We start from the raw sequence: 6,000 nt of genomic DNA on the forward strand, positions 1-6,000 counted from the left end.
CCATGCTTATGCCTCTGGTCTCCCTAAAGAACAGGAGACTGAAGGGAGGGATGGACAAGGGGGATGGAGCCAGGAGCGGGCAGGGCGCCAGGCCAGTCTCAGCTTTGGGCCCAGCAGTGAATCTGAGTGTTCTGGAGCCAGGTAAGACCTGAACCTGGGTCAGGATCATCCAGACCGCTCTGCACTCCAGCCTCAGCCAGGATGTCTAGAACAGAGACAACGAGAAAGCTGGGGCACCCCATTATCCACATTTGTTCAGCTGCTCATTTGTCCAACAAACATTTGTGAAGCTGCCCTTCTGTGCCAGACGCCGGACTGGGCTCCAGGGTGTGAGATGAATCAGACTTGACCACTCCCCGGGGGCTCCCAGTCTGGTGGAGGAGACAGACGTGGAAACAAATCATTAAAGACATGAATGAAACCCTTTGAGATAAAAATACACAGGATCTGTGAACACAGAGGGGCCCCTGAGTCCAAAAACCTAGCGTTTTACGTAAATTTAACTAAAAGGCAAAACTTATGTATCTCCTCCGAGTGGGGTGGGCAGTGGGGGGATAAGGGTGGGGGTGTGACCTTGAGGGATGCTGAAGGCCCCACCCACTGTGGATGAGCCTGCATTCCTCTGTTCCTGGGGAGCTCAGTCCTGAGGTGAGGGCCAGGGAGAGGCCCCAAGGGATGTGGGCTTCAGATCTGCCCTGGGGGTTTCATTCCTAGACCTTAACCTGAAATCCGCTTACTTTGTGACCCTAAGCAAGCTACTCATCCTCTGAGCCTCAGTTTTCTCATCTTCCAAGTGGGGGGGCTGGATCTGAAGATAAAGCACTCACATATTTGCAGAACATTTGCTGGGTGCCAGGCCTGGCGCCAAATGCTTTGCATATGTTACCTCGTTCAGTCCTTACATCCGCCCCACGAGAGGTAGGTTCTATTAATAGAAGAAATGGCTTATCCAATGAGAGTAAAAGCAGGTTGGTTAATAGAAAAAATATTTAAGGCGGAACATCTGATGATACATAGAGTAAGCATTTCATTGTACAGAACACGCGCATGCACAGCTTGGCTGGGTGATGTTTTGATGCAAGGCCCAGGCTGCCATTGAGACTGAGGTCTCTGGTCAAAGTCTTACCTTGTTTTTCTTGTAAAACAAACCTGTGCAAGAGCATTTACAGTTCCCACTTGGGTTCCCCTAAAAGTTAGAGAGGCCTGTGAAGCAATCGGAAAGCAGAATCTTCTGAATTTTTAATCATCTCCCTTGAGTTTTTAATCTCCATCCAACTTAACAAAAATGTCGGTGGGTTTGAACAATGGCATTGCCCTCACATAACTGTCTTTTATTGCCTTGTCCACACCTAATTCAATAGAGCGTGTCCCCTTTTGTTGGCGACTCTCCTCTATAGGATCTTCCCAAGGCCCTTACTTAGTTTTGGGAGACACACAGGCTGGTCCATCACAGCTGGCAGCTGCAGGTCCTGGAGGCCCGGCTGAGGCAGCAGGAGAGCCTTGGTGGCAGAGGCAGTGGCCACCAGCTTGGGACATCAGAAGGCCGTGATGTCCACTCTCTCTGCCTTTTAAAGGAAAGGGCGAATATTTGCAAATCCAGCGAACCTGTGGGAGACCAGTGAAGGCAGACTCTATTGTTTTATCCCTATTTATAGATGAGGAAACTGAGGTGCATGAAGTCATTTCCCCAAGGCTACCCCATAGGGGCTGAGCCCTATGTCCTGTTGCCTCGTTAACGCCCTGAGGATCTTGAGCCTCTGGCTACCTGCTTGTGGAATTTGAGGTGCAGGGGCTGCATCTCCCTCGGCTCCATGTCCCCAAGCACAGGGCTGTCTGTGGAGCTGGATGCGAGCTGTTAAGATACCTTTCATCTCTCCAGAAGTGTCCTGAGTACCTGTGGTGGAGCGGACCCCCATCTGGGCTGGGTTCTGGGCTGTAATCACAGGAAAACAGATGCCACTGTTGCCCTCATAGAGCCCCATGTCTGGTGTGGTCTGCCCAAGACTTTCTCTGGGGGGGTTGGGGGCGGGATGTTAACTGTGCAAAGGATGCCATTTCAGGGGCCAGATACCTTTGAGACCCAATTCTGGTTCTGCCATGCACTGGTTCTATGACCCTAGGCCAGCATGACTGCTCTGAGCCTCTGTGGGGTGATAAGAGGCCAAGAGGGCCTGTGGGCACCCCGCACACAGCAGGGCTGAGAAGCAGCGCCGCGAGCCTCTGGGACAAGGCTGGCTGAGAGGTACACAGCCCAGGACTGGGACCGGGCAGCCGCTCTGTGCAGCTTCCGACCGTTGGTGGCTGTGGAGAGGGACGTGGTAAGTGGGGGGAAATGAAAAGAGGCCAGACGGCATCCAGGCCGCAGCACGCAAGGGGAGCCTCACTAGGCCGCCCATCCCCTCCCAGGCTCAGAAAGGGGAAGGCGGCCCAGACCGGGAAGTGGTCGGCTTCTGATGACCACCTCACGGGGACCGCGCCAGCCCGAGCAGGAAGTGGTCAGCCCCTTCCCACCCCCAACACCAAGCCAGGCCCTGCCTGAGCTCACACTTGGGAAACAGCTGGGCCCGAAAGTCCCTGTTCTCTGCTCTGTTCTGGGAGCAGCGCTTTATTCTTAGAAACCCAGAGCCAGCCGGGGCCCCCGAATGTGGCTGGGGGTCTGCAGAGCTGGTTCTATCCCAGCTCTGCCACTTCCTTGCCCTGACGCCTTGGCCAAGTGGCTTCCCTGTCTGGACCTGTTCCCTCTCTGTCCAGTGGGGTGATAACCCCCACCTGCCATCTCAGAGGGACAACGGAAATCGGGAGACCTACAAGGTCAGCGCTGGAAAGTCCCCAAGGACTCCCTGGTCCAACCATCGTCTTAAAAATGGGGAGACTGAGGCTGGAGATGGAAGCAGACGACTCATAATCACCTTCCCACCACCAGGGAGGAGTAGGGGCCTCTGAGCACTGAACTGGGAGCCCAGGGCCTCCTTACTCTGGGGCCTGGTTTCAAGTCTACCAGTCTCTTGGAGAATTTTTCCACAAGCAGGGAAGAGCTTTACCTGCCAGGGTTCTTGTGGGGCTTGCCTAACATGGCGCCTGCGGGGTGCTTTGTAAACGACAAGGCACTATGAGCACCCATGGCTTCTAAACAGAGGCAGAGCTGGCCTGGAAGCCAGACCGCATGGGTCGCTCTCTTTGCTGTCCCCGCTTTGTGTACAGGGAATGGGGCCTCTGCCCCAGGAAGCCACTAGGGAGGAGGCTTCTCACTTCTTACCCCCTCTTGAGTGAGAGGTGACAAATCTCTTTCCCTAATTCCACTGACTCACCCAAGGCCCAGCTCCTGGAGTACCCGGTGTGAAGAATTCACCTCACTCACGTCAGTAGCCAGATGCTATCGCTGCTGACGCCCACCGCTCAGCTCGTGGTTTCTACCCACAACTCCACACTTCCGGCAGGTCAGGAGGGCCCTCCTGGGACCTTTGTGGTGGGGCCTGAGGGGAGGGTGGGCTGGGCTGGACACCGGCAGCCCTTCCATGCCAGATCCCCTGATGCTACCTGGCACAGGCTACACAGAACCAGGTTGGGCCTTGCCAGGAGGGCCTCAGCCTAGGGAGTTGTGGGTGGTTGAGCCAGCAGGCAAGATGGAGGGTGGCCATCTAGGGAGCAGAGCTGAGTCCATGGACTTGAAGAAGACCTGGAAACCCCAGATCACACACAGACTTGTGGTGTGTGTTTGTGTGTGTGTATGTGTGTGTGTGCACGCGCGCACGTGCACTCACATGCCTGTATTTCCTGTGGAGAGGGTCCGGATTTCATCACACTTTCAAAGCAAAATGCAAGTCATGACCATTGTGCTTTCTCCCCTTCCTCATTTCACAGATGAAGAAACTGAGGCACAGAGGGAGGACAGTGGTGTCAATTAATTCACTTACTCACAACCCTATAGGCAGGAAGGGGAGGGGTACCTGGCATTTCAGTTATACCCTTTTTCTGGCCAAAAATAGCCCCTAGAAAGTTCAAAGGGAATCAGTATCCCATCCCCCATCCCAGAATTTCGGGGGAGGCTAGGGCTTGGGGACATGGGGAGGGAAGAGGGTTAGGGTAAGTCCCTTGAACCAGAGCTCCTACCACAAGCACCTCCAGCAGCAGCACCACCACCAGCACCAGAATCACCACCATCACCACTATCACCACGACTGTCACACAGGACCTGACTTACAGGCTGAGGCTAGGCCAGTCACCTACTGTCACCCTGTAGTTAAAGTCTTCCTGCCCCTGCCAGTGGGACTTAGAGTGCCCAGTTCAGGTCTCACCTAGAGCCCTGTGGGTGCAGCCCAAGAGCAGAATAAAAACCAGCCTCTGTGTTCTAAGGTGGGTGGGGTCGTTCTGAACTGAAAGTGCCCTTTGCAAAATGAGCCCCACTGACCTGACTCTTATCGAAGACCCACTAAGAGGTAGGAAGGACAGGTAGTGCTCATTCAGTCAAGACCAGGGGAATGCGCATGTTCCTTTCCTATTTCTACGAATGTTTTTATTTTAATGTAGTGGACACCTACCCAGCACTGACTGAGTACTTCAGATATATGAACTAATTCAATATATGAACTAATTCAACCCTCACCCTGTGAGGTAGGTAATATTATTGTGGATATTTTAGAGTTGGAGAAGTGCAGAAGAATCAAGTAACTTGTCCAAGGCCACAGACCCAGCAATTTGCAAGACCAAGACTTGAACCCAGGCATCTTCACACCAGAGTCCATGTTCTTAACCACTACGCTACACTGTCAAGTTGAAGAAGTAAGGGGGATACCACAGAAAAACTCTAATGTGCAACCCTTGCAAATGACTTTGACCTCTTTGAAGGCATGGGCTATATAATTTTCATTACATGTTCTCAGGGCTTGGTAGGCTTCGTATACTATAGGAGCTCAACCAATGCTCATTGAGTAAGTAAATTAATTGACACCACTGTCCTCCCAATCTTCCCGCCCCTGCTACTTTCTCCCCTGAGCTACAGGTAGGGCAGTCGCTGAAGCTGTAGTTCTTCTTCCAGCCAACAGAGGGCAGCATAAAGTGAGCCCTTTCTCCAGCAGCAGGAAGAAGGAATTAGGAGAAAAAGAAGGAAACACTTTGTGGCAGGTGTGAACAAAGTTATTCATTAAAAAGTTGAGACGAGCCCTGTATCCTACCACGTGATAAAGATACTGTGGCTGGTGTCCTTAATTTGACAGCTGAAGAAGTTGAGGTCCAGAGAAGGGGAGGTTGCCCGAGGTCACAAAGCAAGGGGGTGGCAGAGGCAGGCTCGGGATCCAGCTCTCCTGGGGGTCTACTGCCATCAGAATAGTAGAAATAGCTGGCAAGTTGGAATATGAATCAGGCCGCCCCTTGTCTGTGAGGACAAAGAGGGCCTTGCAAGAGCAGATGGTAAGTTACCTACCAGGGGCAGCCTCACACACATAGCCAGGTCGCCCCCTGGTGGCTGTAATTGGCAGGTGCCCAGAAGCCTGGTTATGAATGATTTGATTAATCATCAATTGGATGCATCTGTACCTGATTGGCTCCCGCCTGTTCTCAGGCCTTGAGAAAACTAGAGACCAAGAAGCTCTGGTTCCAATCCTGCCCGGGACTTAGAGTTCGTTGGATGAGGCAAGATGGCCCCTGGAACAGATCACGGAGCCTGTGTGTCTGAGACCCAGCGGTCCTAGCCCATGGCCACCCTGTACACTCAGCACCATGTCCACCTCATCTCTTTTAGGCCCATCAAGGTCATCTTATGGGGCAGAGACTGTTCATTCTCCCCAGAGACTGCTAGGAAACAGACACTTAGATGAGACACAATTTTGCTCAAACTCACACAGCTAGGAAATGGCAGAGCTGGAATTGGCCCTTAACTGGCACATTCCAACTCTAGGCCTTGTTTAGTTGCCCCTGTGGCAACTTCCCCGAGTAGTCAGCTTGGACTGGAGTGGTCTTAGAAGGCTCCTGGGAAGAGGTGGGTCCACCCTCTTCACAGTGAAA

The sequence above is a fragment of the Talpa occidentalis genome, unplaced genomic scaffold (assembly GCF_014898055.3).
Source record: "Talpa occidentalis isolate TD23 unplaced genomic scaffold, MPIMG_talOcc4v2.1 talOcc4.9, whole genome shotgun sequence".
Taxonomy (NCBI): domain Eukaryota; kingdom Metazoa; phylum Chordata; class Mammalia; order Eulipotyphla; family Talpidae; genus Talpa; species Talpa occidentalis.